The sequence below is a fragment of the Oncorhynchus kisutch genome, linkage group LG15, assembly GCF_002021735.2.
Source record: "Oncorhynchus kisutch isolate 150728-3 linkage group LG15, Okis_V2, whole genome shotgun sequence".
NCBI classification, from domain to species: Eukaryota; Metazoa; Chordata; class Actinopteri; order Salmoniformes; family Salmonidae; genus Oncorhynchus; species Oncorhynchus kisutch.
This window is the reverse complement of record NC_034188.2, coordinates 22,395,092-22,415,534: the sequence shown is the minus strand read 5'-3', so window position 1 is coordinate 22,415,534 and position 20,443 is coordinate 22,395,092. Positions and strand designations below refer to the sequence as shown.

General features: G+C 38.8%; 1 protein-coding gene across 1 annotated transcript in view; it reads right to left on the bottom strand.

Annotated features, from left to right (window-relative positions):
- The window catches only part of LOC109905940 (X-linked interleukin-1 receptor accessory protein-like 2), a 444,323-nt gene that overhangs the window by 294,428 nt on the left and 129,452 nt on the right, over positions 1–20,443 (bottom strand). The gene's annotated exons all lie outside the window — the stretch shown is intronic.

The window sequence follows — 20,443 nt, the reverse complement described above, 5'->3', positions numbered from 1 at the left end:
TTTAGACATTTTTGAAAATGTATTAAAAGTTTTAAAAAAAACAGAAATACCTGTATTCAGACCCTTTGCTATGAGACTCGAAATTGAGCTCAGGTGCATCCTGTTTCCATTGATCATCCTTGAGATGTTTCAACAACTTGATGAAAGTAATCCTGTGGTAAATTCAACTAGACATGATTTGGAAAGGCACACACCTGTCTGCATAAGGTCCCACAGTTGACAGTGCATGCTTCCATCATTCTTAAATGGAAGGAGTTTGGAACCTCCAATACTCTTCCTAGAGCTGGCTGCCTGGCTAAACAGAGTAATCAGGGGAGAAGGGTCTTGGTCAGGGAGATGGGGAAACATTCCAGAAGGACAACCATCTCTACAGCACTCCACTAATCAGGCCTTTTTGGTAGCGTGGCCAGACAGAAGTCACTCCTCAGTAAAAAGGCACATGACGGCCCGATTGGAGTTTGACAAAAGGCACCTAAAGACTCTCAGACCATGAGGAAGAAGATTCTCTGGTCTGATGAAACCAAGATTGAACTATTTGGCCTGAATATCAAGCTTCACGTCTGGAGGAAACCAGGCACTGCTCATCACCTGGCCAATACCATCCTTACGGTGAAGCATAGTGGTGGCAGCATCATGCTGTGGAGATGTTTTTCAGCAATAGGGACTGGGAGACTAGTCAGGATTGAGGGAAAGCTGAACAGAGCAAGGTACAGAGAGATCCTTGATGAAAACCTGCTCCAGAGCGCTCAGGACATCAGACTGGGGTGAATGTTCACCTTCCAACAGGACAACAACCCTAAGCACAGTGTGGCCCAGCCAGAGCCTGGACTTGAACCCGATCTAACATCTCTGGAGAGACCTGAAAATAGCTGTGCAGCGACGCTCCCCATCCAACCTTACAGAACTTGAGAGGATCTGCAGAGAAGAATGGGAGAAACTCCCCAAATACAGGTGTGCCAAGCTTGTAGCATGATACCCACAAAGACTCAAGGCTGTAATCGCTGCCAAAGGTGCTTCAACAAAGTACTGAGTAAAGGGTCTGAATACTTATGTAATATTGATATTTAAGGTTAGTATATTTTATAAATGTATGTTTTTTCATTATGGGGTATTGTGTGTTGTTGAGGGGAGAAAAAAAAGTTGTCCATTTTAGAATAAGACTGTAACGTAACCAAATGTGGAAAAGTTAACGGGTCTGGATACTTTCTGAATACACTGTAGGCTGTTTCAAATGGGATCCGTTGGTTTTTAGGGTCAGTCACTACAACAAACTTGAGTTTTCTGGTTACCTTGACCACCAATCGATTAAAACAGCTCTTCTATTTATAAACAAGCAAACTGACAAATGTAGGTGGACAACAAAGCCTGCGGGCCCTGATGCAAGTCATTGATGATGTCATGGCACCTGGCTAACCTTGGCCAAGGCGTATGGCGTAGGGTAGTGCCGACTCAGCACAGCGCTGACAGCCATCAATTCCCTGTGCACTGATGAGAGCAGAGACATGACTGGGGTGAGCCTGAGCAGCATAGACAGCCCTGACACAAATTCTCTCCGTCAGGCACTCCTGCCCCTGCCCCAGCCGGCACATGGGTGTCTGTCGGCATTGGGGTGATCTGGGAACGCTTACGGAAAACTCCCAGCAATAGGGTTGCTCCATTTTAACCCCACAGATAAGATAATGGAGAACTTTCCACTCGTCTAAATGGACAACCCAAGCACAAATGCTTAAAACAGACCAACTGATGTCGCTTCGAAAAATACCTATTCATATCTGGGAGTGTCTGATCTACTACAATAAAAACAAAGAAAATCAACTAAGAGCTCATCTTGATTATCTTTGAAACCAAACACAGTCACAGACTAGCCTACACCTAATACATCAATGTCTCTCTTCAGTAAAAACCCACGTGGGACATTCTCCTACATAAAATATGTAAATCACAAACTGTGACAGAGATCCAAGTCTGTGAGTTACATACTGTATGTCATGGGGCTGCTCCCACGCACGGCACTGTGCTGTGCTTCCTGCTTATTAAAAGAGTGTTCCTCACAGGCCTTAAAGACTCTTAATTAGAATCCAGCCCCCTGTTGAGTAGGTCTCCCGTGAAACTCTTACTGTGGCAAGTGCTCCAGAGACAGGTCTGGGGGAGGTCAGTATGGAGCCAGGCTGATCTCCATTTCCATTGATTAGTGCCCTCCAACGTAAACGTCATGGAGCACGGGCACTTCTGCTTCACTGCAGGAGGTGGCTAGCTAACCGTGTGGACAAATAATGTGGAGGGGAAAAGGAGTTGTATGGATGGTTAGATCAACATAATGTGAAGGAGAACAGGTGTCGTATGGATGGGCAGATCAACATAATGTGGAGGAGAACTGGTGTTGTATGGATGGTTAGATCAACATAATGTGAAGGAGAACAGGTGTTGTATGGATGGGCAGATCAACATAATGTGAAGGAGAACAGGTGTAGTATGGATAGGCAGATCAACATAATGTGGAGGAGAACAGGTGTTGTATGGATGGGCAGATCAACATAATGTGAAGGATAACAGGTGTTGTTTGGGTGGGCAGAACAGGTGTTGTGTGGATGGGCAGATTAACATAATGTGGAGGAGAACAGGTGTTGTGTGGATGGGCAGATTAACATAATGTGGAGGAGAACAGGTGTTGTGTGGATGGGCAGATTAACATAATGTGGAGGAGAACAGGTGTTGTGTGGATGGGCAGATTAACATAATGTGGAGGAGAACAGGTGTTGTGTGGATGGGCTGATTAACATAATGTGGAGGAGAACAGGTGTTGTGTGGATGGGCAGATTAACATAATGTGGAGGAGAACAGGTGTTGTGTGGATGGGCAGATTAACATAATGTGGAGGAGAACAGGTGTTGTGTGGATGGGCAGATTAACATAATGTGGAGGAGAACAGGTGTTGTGTGGATGGGCAGATCAACATAATGTGGAGGAGAACAGGTGTTGTGTGGATGGGCAGATCAACATAATGTGGAGGAGAACAGGTGTTGTGTGGATGGGCAGATCAACATAATGTGGAAGAGAACAGGTGTTGTGTGGATGGGCAGATCAACATAATGTGGAGGAGAACAGGTGTTGTGTGGATGGGCAGATCAACATAATGTGGAGGAGAACAGGTGTTGTGTGGATGGGCAGATCAACATAATGTGGAGGAGAACAGGTGTTGTGTGGATGGGCAGATCAACATAATGTGGAGGAGAACATATATACATTTATAAGACTTGTTCATAAGAGAGAGAATTGTTCATAAGAAGAGCCTGAATTCAAAGTCAATATTCAGACTTCTAGGGGTTAATGTTTTTAGACAGGATATCCAGTAAGACTCCCTTTGTAGTAGTAGGATCTCAATGTTACGTCCTCTCCTTGGTAGGGAGGAGATTGAATGGTTAGCTTCAACAAAGTGAGCTGCTACTGGATAGTTTGTGTTCTTACACCTGATTGAGCAGCGGTGTTCAGCTATGCGTTGTTTTAATTGTCTTTTCGGTTGTCCATATAGGGTTTCCCACATGAACGGGTGATGAGATAGATTATTCCCTTAATCCTGCATATATATATATATATATACACAGTATATATTTGTAATAAGGGCAATTACAACAATACTGAAGGAACAATGAACACTTTTATTTTAACTTAATATAATACATCAATAAAATCAATTTAGACACAAATAAATAATGAAACATGTCCAATTTGGTGTAAAAAAGCTAACGTTTAAGTTCCTTGCTAACGTTTAAGTCCCTCAGACTGCTCTATCAAATCATAGACTTAATTATAATATAATAATACACAGAGATACGAGCCTTAGGTCATTAATATGGTCAAATTCGGAAACCATAATTTCAAAAACAAAACGTTTGTTCTTCAGTGAAATACTGAACTGTTCCGTATTTTATCTAACGGGTGGCATCCCTCTGGCCCAAAGTCTAAATATTGCTGTTACATTGCACAACCTTCAATGTTATGTCATAATTACGTAAAATTCTGCCAAATTAGTTCGCAACGAGCCAGGCGGCCCAAACTGTTGCATATACCCTGACTCTGCGTGCAATGAACGCAAGAGAAGTGACACAATTTCCCTAGTTAATATTGCCTGCTAACATTAATTTCTTTTAACTAAATATGCATGTTAAAAAAGATATACTTCTGTGTATTGATTTTAAGAAAGGCATTGATGTTTATGGTTAGGTACATTCGTGCAACGATTGTGCTTTTTTCGCAAATGCGCTTTTGTTAAATCTTCCCGTTTGGTGAAGTTGGCTGTCTTTGTTTGGAAGAAATAGTCTTCAAACAGTTTGCAAGGAGCCAGGTGGCCCAAACTGCTGCCTGACTCTGATATACCCTGCCTCTGTTGCACAGAACTCAAGAGAAGTGACACAATTTCCTTAGTTAAAAGAAATTCATGTTAGCAGGCAATATTAACTAAATATGCAGGTTTAAAAATATATACTTGTGTATTGATTTTAAGAAAGGCGTTGATGTTTATGGTTAGGTACACATTGGTGCAATGACAGTGCACTATTGCACTATGCGCATGAGCCACATTTGTAGTTCCCATTTGGGATAGGTGTCAAAAGTGTCTGAGTGGGCTGAGGGGCAGGTCAGATCTCACCAAACTATCTCCAATATTGCGACCACACTTATAGACCACCTGTGGGGGTTCCTTGAAGAAGTGTGTGATTTTTTTGGTCAGATTGCAGAATATGCTAGTGCTTTTTCAGGATTGCTTTCATTTTCTCTGAACCCTTGGTGTACTTAGTGTGAAAGACAGTTGCGTTGTTTTACTTCTTTGGTTGAGTTTTTAGTAATTCCTCTCTTGGTTTTTGAGATATTTTCATCATTGCAACATCAAGAGTTTTGTCCTTGTAGCCTCTCATTGTGAATTTTAGACTGTTCTTTCTGCTATTGCACAGCAAGCGGTACCAGTGCACCTAGTCTGGAACCAACAGGACCCTGAACAGCTAAGCCATAAGACTGCTAAACAAGACTGCTAAATAGCTAATCAAATAGCTATCCAGACTACCTGCATTGACCCTTTTTTGCACTAACTCTCTTGTACTGACTCTATGCACACGCTCTGGACTCTGCACACACAATCACAAATACTTACACTGACATCCCAACACACACCCACATGCATACTGACACCACACACACCTACATACACTCATTTACACTCACCTACATACACTCATTTACAATCACCACATATGCTGCTGCTACCAGGTAGCCTAGTGTTTAGAGCATTGGGCCAGTAACCGAAAGGTTGCTGGATCAAATCCCGAGCTGACAAGGTAAAAAATCTGTCATTCTGGCCCTGAGCAAGACAGTTAACTAACTGTTACCTGGGCACTGAAGACGTGGATGTTGATTATGGCAGCCTCCCACACCTCTCTGATTCAGAGGGGTTGGGTTAAATGCGGAAGACATTTCAGTTGAATGCATTCAGTTGTATAACTGACTAGGTTTCCCCCTTTCCCTGTCTATTATCTATCCTGTTCCCTAGTCACTTTACCCCTACCTACAGTGACTTCAGAAAGTATACATACCTATTGACTTATTCCACATTTTGTTGTTACAGCCTGAATTCAAAATTGATTAAAACATTTTTAAAAACCATTCTCACCCATCTACACACAACACCCCATAATGACAAAGTGTCTCCATTCTCACCCATCTACACACAACACCCCATAATGACAAAGTGTCTCCATTCTCACCCATCTACACACAACACCCCATAATGACAAAGTGTCTCCATTCTCACCCATCTACACACAACACCCCATAATGACAAAGTGTCTCCATTCTCACCCATCTACACACAACACCCCATAATGACAAAGTGTCTCCATTCTCACCCATCTACACACAACACCCCATAATGACAAAGTGTCTCCATTCTCACCCATCTACACACAACACCCCATAATGACAAAGTGTCTCCATTCTCACCCATCTACACACAACACCCCATAATGACAAAGTGAAAACATGTTTTTAGACATTTTAGCAAATGTATAAAAATTAAATACAGAAATATTCACACCCCTGAGTCAAAACTTTGTAGAAGCACCTTTGGCAGTAATTACAGCTGTAAGTCTTTCTGGGTAAGTCTCTAAGAGCTTTCCACACCTGGAGTGCGCAACATTTGCCCATGATTCTTTTCAAAATTCGTCAAGCTCTGTCAACTTGGTAGTTGATCATTGCTAGACAACCATTTCCAGGTCTTGCCATAGATGTTCATGTAGATTCAAGTCAGAACTGCAACTCGGCCACTCAGGAACATTCACTGTGTTCTTGGTAACAACTTCAGTGCCTATTTAGCCTTGAATTTTAGATTATTGTCCTGCTGAAAGGTGAATTAATATCCCAGTGTTTGGTGAAAAGCAGACTGAACCAAGTGTTCCTGTAGTATTTTGCCTGTGCTTAGCTTCATTAATTTTTTTTAATCCTGCAAAACTCACCAGTCCTTAACGGTTACAAGCATATCCATAACATGATGCAGCAACCACTATGCTTGAAAATATGGAGAGTGGTCCTCAATAATGTGTTGTATTGGATTTTCTCCAAACATGACACTTTGTATTCAGGATAAGTATGGTTTTAGTTATTTTCTACTCACTCACTGTATATAGCCATGTTATTTTCTACTCACTCACTGTATATAGCCATGTTATTTTCTACTCGCTCACTGTATATAGCCATGTTATTTTCTACTCGCTCACTGTATATAGCCATGTTATTTTCTACTCACTCACTGTATATAGCCATGTTATTTTCTACTCACTCACTGTATATAGCCATGTTATTTTCTACTCACTCACTGTATATAACCATGTTATTTTCTACTCACTCACTGTATATAGCCATGTTATTTTCTACTCACTCACTGTATATAACCATGTTATTTTCTACTCACTCACTGTGTATAGCCATGTTATTTTCTACTCACTCACTGTATATAACCATGTTATTTTCTACTCACTCACTGTATATAGCCATGTTATTTTCTACTCACTCACTGTATATAACCATGTTATTTTCTACTCACTCACTGTATATAGCCATGTTATTTTCTACTCACTCACTGTATATAGCCATGTTATTTTCTACTCACTCACTGTATATAGCCATGTTATTTTCTATTCCCTGTATATTATTATACCTAGGTCTCTTTTACAGCTGGGCCCTGCGTAAACATGTTTACACATACAGTTTAGGTACAATGACTAAAAAACGAAACAAGACAAACAAAACGATCACAGATAACACAAAAAAATACAACAACAGATTACATTTACACATAGGTTATTCCCCTAACAGGTTATTCCCCAAACAGCACAAGAACTTGCATTACCCGAAACAGTTACAAGCAATACAAACATAAAAATCCTCCAATAAATATTTCAAATGGGCGACAGGGGGACAAGAGTCTTAAGTTGAAGTTTAGTCTGCAGGCTATTCCATAGGCAAGGAGCGTAACAGGAAAAGGCAGCCATACCCAACTCTGTGGAAATCACATGGGCCTCAAGTTTAATCCATGCTTGAGACCTGGTTTTAGGAATTATAATTATAATATTGATGAGTGATGATAAATAAGAAGGTAGCTTATTCAGGAGTGCTTTATAGACAAACATGAGAGCATGTTGTTCTCGTCTCACGGACAGTGAAGTCCAACCTACATTTTGATGTAAAACACAGCGGTGAGTTCTGTAGCTAGCACCCGTAATAAAGTGTGCAATGATAAGTAGCATCCAGCAATTTAAGTGTTGATGCCGTAGCATGCATGTCAATAATATCCCCATAATCTATAACAGACATAAAAGTAGCTTGCACAATTTGTCTTCAATTTGTAGAAGACAAACATGTCCTGTCTCTGTAGAGGCAGCCTAGCTTGCTAGCCTGATTTTTTGACATTACAAAGTTTGTCGATATACATATTAAAAGACAGTTTATCATCCAACCATATCCCTAAGTATTTATATGCAGAGACCTGATTAATTTGAGAACCATCTAAGCTCGTAAGTGCAAGTGTACTTTCAACCAACTTTTAGAACTTATTAAAAATAATAAAATGTGTTTTCTTTGCATTTAAAACAAGTTTCACCTGTATAAAGACCCTTGTAATATCTTAAAATCAGTTTTTTATTATCAATAGTGATAATGCTTGGTCAGCCATTGAAGCGATAGAGTACATGACAGTGTCATCAGCATTTAAATGAATTTGACACTTTCTTATCTCATCACCGATATTGTTTATGTAGAGAGTGAACAGTAATGGACCAAGTATAGAACCTTGTGGGACCCCTTTAACCAACTCCAATGGCTCTGACTGGATGCCGTCGACTCTAACAGCCTGACGTCTATCCTTTAGTTGGTTTCATGACTAACGACGGGCATCCAATCCCAGTCCTATTGACGACAGCTTACCCAAAAGTATTGCATGGTCTACAGTGTCAAAAGCTCTAGATAAATCTATGAACAAGGCAGCACAGTACTTTCTATTATCTAGGGCATTAGTAATATAATTTACAACACGTACAGTGGCCGTAATAGTACTGTGTTTAGGTCTGAAGCCAGATTGATTACTAGAAAGAGTATTGTTAACAGTTTAAAAGAAATTGTAGTTGCCTATTCACCAATGACTCGAGACTTTTTGCCAAAGTGGAGAGCTTAGAGATGGGCCGATAATTATCCAACTCACTACCATCACCTCCCTTGAGGAGTGGTAAAACAAAAGCTGTTTTCCAAGATTTAGGAATCTTTCCTATGACAAATGTTTGATTAAAGATATGCGTCACTACACCAGCAATAATAGGTTCCGCACACTTGAGTTAATATGGATCCAGATTGTCAGGGCCTAATGTTTTCTTAGAATCTATAGCAGATAGTGCAGATAAGACCTCATCTTCTGTGACTTTTTGAAAGTTAAAAACCGGATTACTGTCTTCCACATCAGCTAAAGGCCGAGGGGCTGAAACAATAGATCGGTCAGGATCATGTTGGACATTTTTTATTTCAAAAAGAAAACCAGCAGAAATAAAATGCTTATTAAAAATATCACAAATTTCAGTTCGGTCACTGATGATCCCAGATTCCGATGTAACTTGCTTCGGCAGGGAAGTTAAGGAGTTTCCTGGTTTAAGTGAGTTAACATTTTTCCAGAATTCCAGATCACCAGCAGACTCTGTCAGAGCATCAAGAAAATACCTAGATTTGGCCTTTTTTATTCCTCCGGTCCATTTATTTCTCAATTGCCTAAAAAGCAGCCAATCAGCTTCCTCACAAGGCCCATGCTTGATTCTTTTGCAGAAAAAGGATTTTCAAATCACAGGAAAACCAAGGATTAGTTCGATTTTTTACCCCAAGTTTCTTTAACGGGAGTGTTTATCAGCTACGAAGGTAAAAATGTATGAAAAGAAAGAACGCTAAAACTGGGTCCATTATGCAGTTTACAGATAAAAGCTCAGAATAATAAAGGTCATGGATAAAGGCTTGCTCTGAGAAGTGTTTATAGTTTCTTTTTATAATTATACGGGGGTCGGGGTTTTTTGGCTTAGTATCTCTGATACATGCAATAGGGCAGTGGTCACTGATGTCATTAGCAAATAACCCACAAGCTATATATTTGTGAGATGTATTTGTTAAGATAAGGTCTATTAATGTAGATTTTTGGGGGGTCTTTTGGATTAGGACGGGTAGGTATAGTTATTAGTTGAGTAAGATTTAGTTAGTTTCAAATGTCTTTTAATTTAAACGATGCTGGCATCAGCCAGTCCAGATTGAGATCTCCGATAATCAAAAATTCAGAGTTTGCATAATTAGACATGAACTCAAACAATTTGCATAGAGCAGATACCGGAGCTGAGGGTGGGCAATAAACTCCCGCTAGCGTTAATAGTGCATTAGGACCAAGGGCCACATTTAGAACTAAGCATTCATACTGTATATAGCCATGTTATTTTCCACTTCCTGTACTGTATATAACCACGCTATTTTCTGCTCCCTGTATATAACCACGTTATTTTCTTCTCCCTGTATATAACCACGCTATTTTCTGCTCCCTGTATATAACCACGTTATTTTCTTCTCCCTGTATATAACCACGCTATTTTCTGCTCCCTGTATATAACCAAGCTATTTTCTGCTCCCTGTATATAACCACACTATTTTCTGCTCCCTGTATATAACCGCGTTATTTTCTTCTCCCTGTATATAACCACGCTATTTTCTGCTCCCTGTATATAACCACAATATTGTCTTCTCCCTGTATATAACCACGCTATTTTCTGCTCCCTGTATATAACCACGCTATTTTCTGCTCCCTGTATATAACCACGCTATTTTCTGCTCCCTGTATATAACCACACTATTTTCTGCTCCCTGTATATAACCACGCTATTTTCTGCTCCCTGTATTTAACCACGCTATTTTCTGCTCCCTGTATATAACCACACTATTTTCTGCTCCCTGTATATAACCACGCTATTTTCTGCTCCCTGTATATAACCACACTATTTTCTGCTCCCTGTATATAACCACGCTATTTTCTGCTCCCTGTATATAACCATGCTATTTTCTGCTCCCTGTATATAACCACGCTATTTTCTGCTCCCTGTATATAACCACGCTATTTTCTGCTCCCTGTATATAACCACGCTATTTTCTGCTCCCTGTATATAACCACGCTATTTTCTGCTCCCTGTATATAACCACGCTATTTTCTGCTCCCTGTATATAACCACGCTATTTTCTGCTCCCTGTATATAAGCATGCTATTTTCTGCTCCCTGTATATAAGCACGCTATTTTCTGCTCCCTGTATATAAGCACGCTATTTTCTGCTCCCTGTATTTTATTTTGACTCGTTTTTATCATTTGTTATTTACTGTTATTCTTATTTTTTTTGAAAATAAAATAAAAATCTTTATCCTTAAATCTTTATTCTTAACTCTTAACATTTCACTGTCAGTATACACCTGTTGTTTACAAAGCATTTCACTGTTAGTCTACCCCTGTTGTTTACAAAGCATTTCACTGTTAGTCTACCCCTGTTGTTTATGAAGCATTTCACTGTTAGTCAACACCTGTTGTTTACAAAGCATTTCACTGTCAGTATACACCTGTTATTTACCAAGCATTTCACTGTTAGTCTACCCCTGTTGTTTAAGAAGCATTTTACTGTTAGTCTACACCTGTTGTTTACCAAGCTTTTCAATGTTAGTCTACACCTGTTTTTTTACCCAGCATTTCACTGTTAGTCTACCCCTGTTGTTTAAGAAGCATTTCACTGTTCGTCTACACATGTTGTTTATAAAGCACTTCACTGTTAGTCAAATAATAGTGGATGCACTCTTTTTTCTCCCTCCTTTGCCTCTTTCTTTCTTTCAGGCTTGGCTCTTTTGCATATCTGGATAAAAGAAGATTAACTACTTACTCTGTGTAAGAGATCATTCGGGCTCCTGAGTGGCGCAGCGGTCTAAGGCACTGCATCTCAGTGCTAGAGACGTCATTACAGACCCTGGTTCGATCCCGGACTGTATCACAACTGGCCGTGATCGGGAGTCCAATAGGGACTTGGCCCAGCATCTTCCGGGTTAGGGGATGGTTTGGCCGGGGTATGCCTTCATTTAAAAAAATAATTTGTTTTTAACTGACTTGTCTAGTTAAATAAAGGTTCAATAAAAATAAATAAAATCTAAAATAAATATACTGTGCCATGTTTTCCAGTACAGTGATAGATATAAACATTCCTTTATCATGTCATATTATATGATGCTGTCTGACATACAACAGACCTCATCTAAATCAAACTAGAGAAGAAAGAAATTAGCACTGATCTGATTTTGCCTGTGGAGAAATAAGCAGTTAGGAGCAGACTGTAGCTCCAAAATAATTTCTGTAAAATCATACCCTTTTTATGATAGGTGCCTAGAGTTAAAACACAACTTAAGCTTCCAGACCGCAACCAGCCTCTGGACCAGACTTACAAGACAACAGTATGGGGTGTTTTTAGAAGAGATCTCTTTTGTTAAGACCAAACATGCATACTGTATACCAGATTCTATGTTCTGTTCTGGTGCTATTGACTGTGATGATGGTGAGTCACTAACCCAGGCTGTTCTGGTGTTATTGACTGTGATGATGGTGACTCACTAACCCAGGCTGTTCTGGTGTTATTGACTGTGATGATGGTGAGTCACTAACCCAGGCTGTTCTGGTGTTATTGACTGTTATGATGGTGAGTCACTAACCCAGGTTATTCTGGTGTTATTGACTGTGATGATGGTGACTAACTAACCCAGTTAGTACAGTAAATGGACTCTGAAGGAAAATATTCAATTGGCTTTTCCAATTCCCATTTCCCCCCCCACAGCAAATTGAGGCTATGGAATTTCAAAGCGTAGGTGACAGAGAATTCATATCTCAATAAGTCTTGCCTTGAGGGAGGTCTTATCGTGCATTTAGACATTTCAAAGGAAATGTTTGACGATACACAAGAGGACAGGCTACCAAACAAGCACACTGTATCCCAGCGGAAGACACACTATGGATTACCCTTCCTCGCATTTGAAAGGATATATGCCCAAATCCTTAAGGAACTCGAACCAGAAAACTTCAGTTCAATCTTTTGTTACCTCCAGATCTCCACCGACAACTGTTACATGAGTTCATGGAGCCATCATAATCAGGCAGGTAACCGTGGTCCAAAGACATGATAAGAATAACCAGCAGGTCTCTGTCACATCTGACAGTGGAAGGAAACAAGTGATGCCATGCCAAACTAGAGGCAGGAGGGGAGAAGGGTGAGACTCCCAGGGAGGGAGGAGAGAGAGAGAAACATAATGCCCTTTCCCTAGTCCGATTAAAGTTCAACGAGCTGGGGTCAGCCGGCCTGCCTGACTCTCCTTAAGCAACATTTCGGCATTCATGATAAAAATCAGTCTCCTGGGGCCCCTCTTCCTCAGCTGACAGGCAGAAGGGGCTCTGTTGCTGCTTGCCGAAGACGGATCAGCTCAGACAAGCAGCCATACTGACAAGGGCCATGATATAGTATTTATTACACATCTAAATGGGACTGTAATTTTCATTAACATCCCATATGCCACATCTCTATGCAAAAAGGTTTCATCCAAATGACAGTATAAGAGCTATAAAACACTTGATCCAATATTGAATCAAGGTCACTTAACTCACTCATGCATGTTACACATCACATGCACGCTATATTGGTCCACATGGTATGATGTTAACGATGAACTGTTATTCGGTTAGCTGCTAAAAATAATTTTGACCAGTCATGCTTATCGGTCTATAGGTTAATTTGCATAATTGATTGGAATTAAATTGGTGCCAGAATTGAACAAATCTCGTCAGTCATAAAACCGGAACACTGTCAACTGGAATGATAATTTTGCTGTAAATAGTAATGTACAGTGAGTTTATAGAGTTATAAAATAGCTTGCTTAATGTCAACTGATGGCTTTATCTCTAGTCAGATTGAGCCGCAAGCAAGCCAGAGGGAGACTCGTTGCATGGCAACTCAGAAGCAGGCTGCAGCAGCACAGGGAGCAGCCGAGCAGAGGGAGAGACCGAGAGCAGCAGCACTCAGTAGCAAACAACAACAGCTAAGCTAGCAACTGAAAAGGTTTCTTAGCATTTATCTCCTGTTCTACTGGTTTTCAAATCAACTTTCTTTCGTTGTCCAGAAGCCAAAGGCATTATCCTAGTCATATTAGTAACCCATTCTACTTGTTGCATATTTAGATTTAGCCTCTTTCTAAGTTTATAACTGTGAGATGTTAGTCTCAGTCACATGAAAAGCCTCAGTTTCTTCTTTAAGAACAACGTTTCCCACAAATGGCATTTTGGCAAATGTTGGAAAATGATGTATTACATTGTCTTCTTCATTGCAGTAGCCTAGTTGCATGTTCAATAATATAAAAGGATAGGCTTGCTATTGTCGCATGTTTTTTAAGCTCTTAATGAAAACGTTCAGTTCCTTATACCCATGCAATGTAGTTTCTGTTGGTCACATATTTTACTGAAACGTATTTAACCATTTATTAACTGGTTAATGGGGGTTGGTTAGTCCACAGCAAAATTAACCGAAATGTTCGACCTTAAATTCATAAATTATTATTTTTCCTTATAGTTTTCAATGTGTGTGGTATTTTTTAGTGGCTCTTGGTTTTGCTTAGATTTTACCATTTTGAAAGATGAATAAACATACATTGCATGCTCCGCGTACAGGACATAACCACTTTGTTTTATGCTCTTACCTGGGGCAAGAGGCTCTCACCTAAAGGGATTCTCTGGTACTTGTGTGTACTTTGTAGCCATTAGTTCTGAAAGTAGCACCCAGAAGCTAAAAGTGGACCACGAAAATTGCATACTACATCAAATATTGGTTGGAACTGGAATTGCTAGGGGGCAGGCCCACGTGGGGGGAAATGTTGGGGAAATAGTGCAGCACAGCTTCAAGAAAGCAGTCGCTTTCAAACTAGGGGTTTCATGGCTCATAGATTATGCATGTATGAACTACACATTGACACAGCCAGCCCAAAGCAGGATGCTTAAAAAATAACGACTAGTCGCCAAAGTACTGGATCACATTTTTAAGACTTTTAGGCCTTTCACATAGGACTGATTAATCAATATCACGCAATCATGCTGGTCTACCAATATTAACCCAGCACTTGGTACAATTAGCTGGTCTACCAATACTAACCCAGCACTTTGTACAATCCGCTGGTCTACCAATACTGACCCAGCACTTTGTACAATCCGCTGGTCTACCAATACTAACCCAGCACTTCGTACAATCCGCTGGTCTACCAATACTAACCCAGCACTTCGTACAATCCGCTGGTCTACCAATACTAACTCAGCCCTTCATACAAGTTGCATATGCTATAAATATATTGCGATATTTACATATTTACTGTATATTAACTGTATATATACACATGATGAAAACACTAGATTAAGTAAGGAATACAAAGTATTAGGAGCAGGTGCTTCCACACAGGTGTGGTTCCTGAGTTAGTTAAGAAATAAACATCCCATTATGTATAAGGTCACGTAGAAATTTGGCAACCATGGCTATGCCAAATTAGGATGACAACACCTCCATCCACTGAGCATGAGTGGTCACTGAATGGTTTGATGAGCATGAAAACTATGTAAACCATATGCCATTGCCGTCTCAGTTATCAGGGCCAAGATTCACAAAACCTTCTTAAGAAATGTCTTCTTAACTGCTATTTTTTCCTTAACTATAGATTTATGAAGAAAGGTAAGCAATGTTGCTATTCCTCAATAAAGTCATTGGAAACTTTATTACATTTTATTTTTCCTACGATTCTTCATAAGGAAAAGGTTAAAAAGAAATGGGATTCTTATTAGAAATGTACTTAACTTTAGGACAGCTAAACCCTTGTCTTGTGACAACTGGATACTTTTGTAACCATGAACGTGTTCTTGCGCCACTGCCACAGACAGTTGGCTACTGGACATTTAAATACTGCAAAAAAACGAATTAAACGCGCATTATCTAGCTAGCTAGTAATTGACAATATATTACAATATCGTAGACGCGTTAAAAAGCTAGCGTTAGCTCGTCAATTTGCAAAGAGGAACTTGGCTAATGTCGTTATGCGTTAGCTAGCTAGCTAACTTACTGGTCTACCACTGTCTCTCCTATCATGGAGAAAACCTCCTCCAGCTGGTCTACATGTATGGTCGACATGTGCTTTTTTTTTATAATTTTTTTTTAAATTAACAACAAATCAATACATAAAGCACATGAGGGAACACAAGCATACATAGATTACAAATAATAGACAATCGAGCTAGGGGGTACAATATCACATTACAATTACACAAGGACCTTAAGGGACATGCATATACTTACAATTCTAACAGCTTTTTTGTTAGTAGAGCATTTAACCGTCTTAAAATACAGTTCAATTTCTTTTTGTAGGGTATGAAAATGTGGTTTTCTGTTTGTAAATTTACATTTGTGTATATGAAATTTGGCCAAAAGAATAATGAAATTAATTACATAAAAATGATTCCGCTTATTTCTATTGTATGTAAAGAATCCAAACAGTACATCTCTCCACAATAGTGTAAAATCTTCATAAATGTGTTCAATTATAAACCTACTGATGTCTTGCCACAGTTTTCTTACATGCATACAATGCCAAAAAAGATGCACAACTGTTTCTGGGTGGTCATTACAAAAGGAGCAATTTGAGTTGATGTTTTCCTTAAACTTCTTCATATAGTGGTTGGCAGGATAATATTTATGAATAATTTTAAAGGAAATTTCCTTAATTTTGTTAACAAGTAGGTATGTTTGTGGCAACATCCAAACTTTTTTCCAACAGATATTATCAATAAATCCATTCCAATAAGGCATGACATAAGGTATAGATACAACATCCTGCTGAAACAAGGATCGTATCGCTCTGTTGTTGAATGGACCAAAAGAGAAACAAATCTTTCCTACTGATGAGTCAACAGGGTCAATAGAAGGTAGGCTCTGAGGGTCAGGTCTTGACATGTTCCTGAATAACATAGCAACACCTGAGGGAATGGCATCTAAAACAATTGCAAAATCTTTAGGTGTTACAGGGACCTTGTAAAGTGATAAGAATTCTTTATAACTGAGTAAAAAACCCTCTGCATTTACCAGTTGGCTCACCAATAGGATATTATTTCTGAACCAATATTCTAAAAACAGAGAGGTATTTTTATACAATATATCCCGATTATTCCATATATAATATCTGTGTGGAGAAAAATTGTGTTTATAAATTAAGGACCATGACAAGAAAACCTGCCGATGAAAGGCAGAAAGTTTCACTGGAACTTTGTCAATATTATAATTGCAAAACAACATGAAGTTAAGGCCACCAAAAGTAGAGAAGACATGATGAGGAATAAAATTCCAGATAGAAGTGGGTCTTCTTAGGAATTGTTTTATCCAAATGATCTTGAAAGTATTATTTAAAGTAGTAAAATCCAGAAAATTCAGTCCACCATTCTCATAAGTGTTCATTACAACAGTTTTCCTAATGTAATGGGTACGGTTTCTCCAAAGAAAGTTGAAAAGCATCTGGTCTATCTCCTTGCTTATTTTACGGTCAAGATATAAAGATAGAGCACCATATGTTAGTCTAGAGATACCTTCAGCCTTGGTTATCAGGACTCTACCTTTTAAAGATAAGTCCCTCTGTAGCCATTGATTTAGTTTCTTCTGGGTTTTTTTAATAAGAGGGTTAAAATTTAGTAAGCCTCTATGTCACACAATCTTTGACAGCCATGAGTTCACATTTCTTAATGTTAAGATATAGACCAGACGCTTTGGAAAAGGATTGTATCACATTGATCGATATGGGAATTTGGTTAGCGTCTTTCAGAAAAAGTGTAGTATCGTCAGCCAGCTGGCTTATAATAATTTCTTTACCAGCTATGGAAATACCTTGTACAGGACTATTATTTAAAGAATTTGCAAGAAGTTGGGTGATTAATAAAAACAGGTATGGAGAGATAGGACAACCTTGCCTAATTCCTCTCTTTAACTCAAATCTAGGTGAGGTGCCATATTTCAATTTGATAGAGCTGTTACCATTTGCATAGAGAGTCTTAATAGCCTTACAGAAAAAATCCCCAAAGCCAAGTCTCTCAAGGGAGTGGAAGAGAAACTGATGCTCTACTGTGTCAAATGCTTTATAAAAATCTAAAAATAATATGAAGCTATCCTCAGTTATTAGGTCTGAGTAGTCAAGTACGTCTAATACTAGTCTGACATTGTTAGAAATATGTCTGTTCCTCATGAAGCCAGACTGTGTTTCATCAATAATTGCATCCAGAACTTCTTTAATTCTTTTTGCAAGTAGTGAGGCTAATATCTTATAGTCATTATTAAGAAGACAAATTGGACGCCAGTTATCGATGAGCAGCACTTCTTTTTTAGGTTTAGGTATCAGTGTTATTAACCCCTGACTCATTGTAGGAGGGAGAACATTGTTTTTAATACTCTCTAAAAAGACTTCAAATAGGAAGGGAGCTACTTGTTCAGAAAATAATTTGTAGAATTCTGATGTAATTCCATCAACACCTGGTGATTTATTGTTCTTTAGATGTTTGATAGACTCTAATCTCTTCAACTTTGATGGGTTCATCACACTGTTTAGATTCTATATCACTGATAGAGTGAACATTATTCAGTGAGTTAAAAAACATATCTGTGGATTCCTGACAGTACGTAGAGCTATACAATTTTCTGTAAAAATTGCTGCAGTATTTAGCGATTAATTTTTGGTCATCTGTAATAACACCATCAATGTTTAACTTATGGATAGTGTTATTTTTAGAGTGAAATTTCTCAAGTCTAAAGAAATAGGATGAATTCTGTTCTCCCTCCTCAATCCATTTTTTCCTAGATCTAATAAAGGCTCCTTCTGCTTTTAATTTATATATATTATCCAGTTTATTTTGTAACTCAATTAGTTCCATCTTCTCCTCCCCCAAGAGGTCAGCTGGGGACCTCTGAGAAAGGGAAGTTATCTTAATGATCACCTTTTCCTCCTCAGCTCTTCTGGTCTTAGCAAGATTACTACCATATTTTCTAAGATATTTGGACACCTCAAATTTAAAGAGCTCCCAGTTCTTGCAATAAGATTTTTCTTCACAAGCCCTTTTCCAAAAGTGTGAGAGCAGATCTTTAACCTCAAATGTAACGATATCATTATTTAATAATGAGCCATTTAGCTTCCAGTAGGATGTTCTACCAAGGTTCGTATCAGGGGTAAATATTTTGATATCAATGTAAATAGCCTTATGGTCTGTGAGGGGAGTAGTACAAATATTTGTAGTAACACACTCACTATCAATACATTTGGATATAAGCCAAAAATCTATTCTGGATTGTCTGGAGCCTGTTTTGTTACTCCAAGTGAAAGATCTTTTGGCCGGAAACCTCTCTCTCCATATATCAGTAAGATCAAACTTTTCCATAAAAAGTATTAAACCCAAATTCTGATTGGTTGGCCTACCTGGGGGCCATCTATCAGTTGAATTATCTATTGTAATGTTAAAGTCCCCTCCTATCAATAATAACGAATTGGGAAATTTAGATAACCAATGAAGTATATGTTTCTCTATAGATTCAAGCAACTCATCATTCTCATGTTTGGTGTTGTACCCGTAGAAGTTTACAGTAATGAGTGTAATGTCATTGTAACTGATCACAAGACAAATAAAGTGACCAAAGGGGTCACATTCCGAGTGTAGAATATTACCACCAAAGGTATTTTTCATTGTAGTGACACCAGCAGAGCGTTCAGATCCATGGGAAAGCCAAATATCGTTGCCCCACTGTGACCTCCAGAAGTTGGCATCAGCAGAAATTGAGTGAGACTCTTGAAAAAAGCAAAAATCTGTTCGAAATTGTTTAGCAAATAGAAATAAGGCCTTGCGCTTCACACTGTTTCGTAACCCCCTAGCATTAAGAGATAATATAGACAAAGACAAAACAACAAAGATTATATAAAAGTATAAACTGTAGTAGGATGTGTCAAAGACGTAGGAGCAGTGAACGTAAACGATAAGGAACCGAGATCTGCACCATTTAAGTCAATTTAAAGTGAAAATAGCTTATTCCATAACCTTTGAAATTCAACTCAACTGGAAATTATGTTCAAGACCAAACCAAGGGTTCTTGTAGTAAGAGAGACTAAAAATCCTCTTTAGTGTAATCAGGAACTATTTTGAGAAATAAAATAAATAATAATTTAAATAAAAGGGTACCTACTATTTTAAGTACATATGAAAACTGATCATAAAATAATTGTATAACAAAATGTTTTACATATAAACGTTCCTAAGACCTTTTTTGGAAATAAGTATTAATAACTAAATAGAACAATAACCGTGTAAAGTCAGAGCAGACCTGTATGCCATTTAGGACAGTATCTTAGTTACTGTATACATAAAACATAAATTCAGCTTTCAATCTTCTTCGTAAGTTTATAAACAAAATAGGACTTCTGGTCATACAAGAACAAATTAATGAATTGAAATACCTGAGTATTCCTTTAAAATAGTCACCTGATGCTTGTTAGGTAAACCACATAAGGAAAATGAGAATACCATGGCTGAAACCATCAACCTGTTCCTTCTGGTGAGATTTTAGGGAGGAATATGGATTTCTGAACCGTTGATGAAACCTCGTCCTCCGACGAAGTAAGCAGCCTTCCCCTCACTTCGTGCTATCTTGATCGTTGGCCACAACTTGTTCCTTCTTTCTATGTCTTCCGGGCTGAGATGCTCGGCAAAACGCATACCATGGCTCTGAAGGAAGGCGTTCTTCCTAGCAGCTTTCCAGACAGCATCCC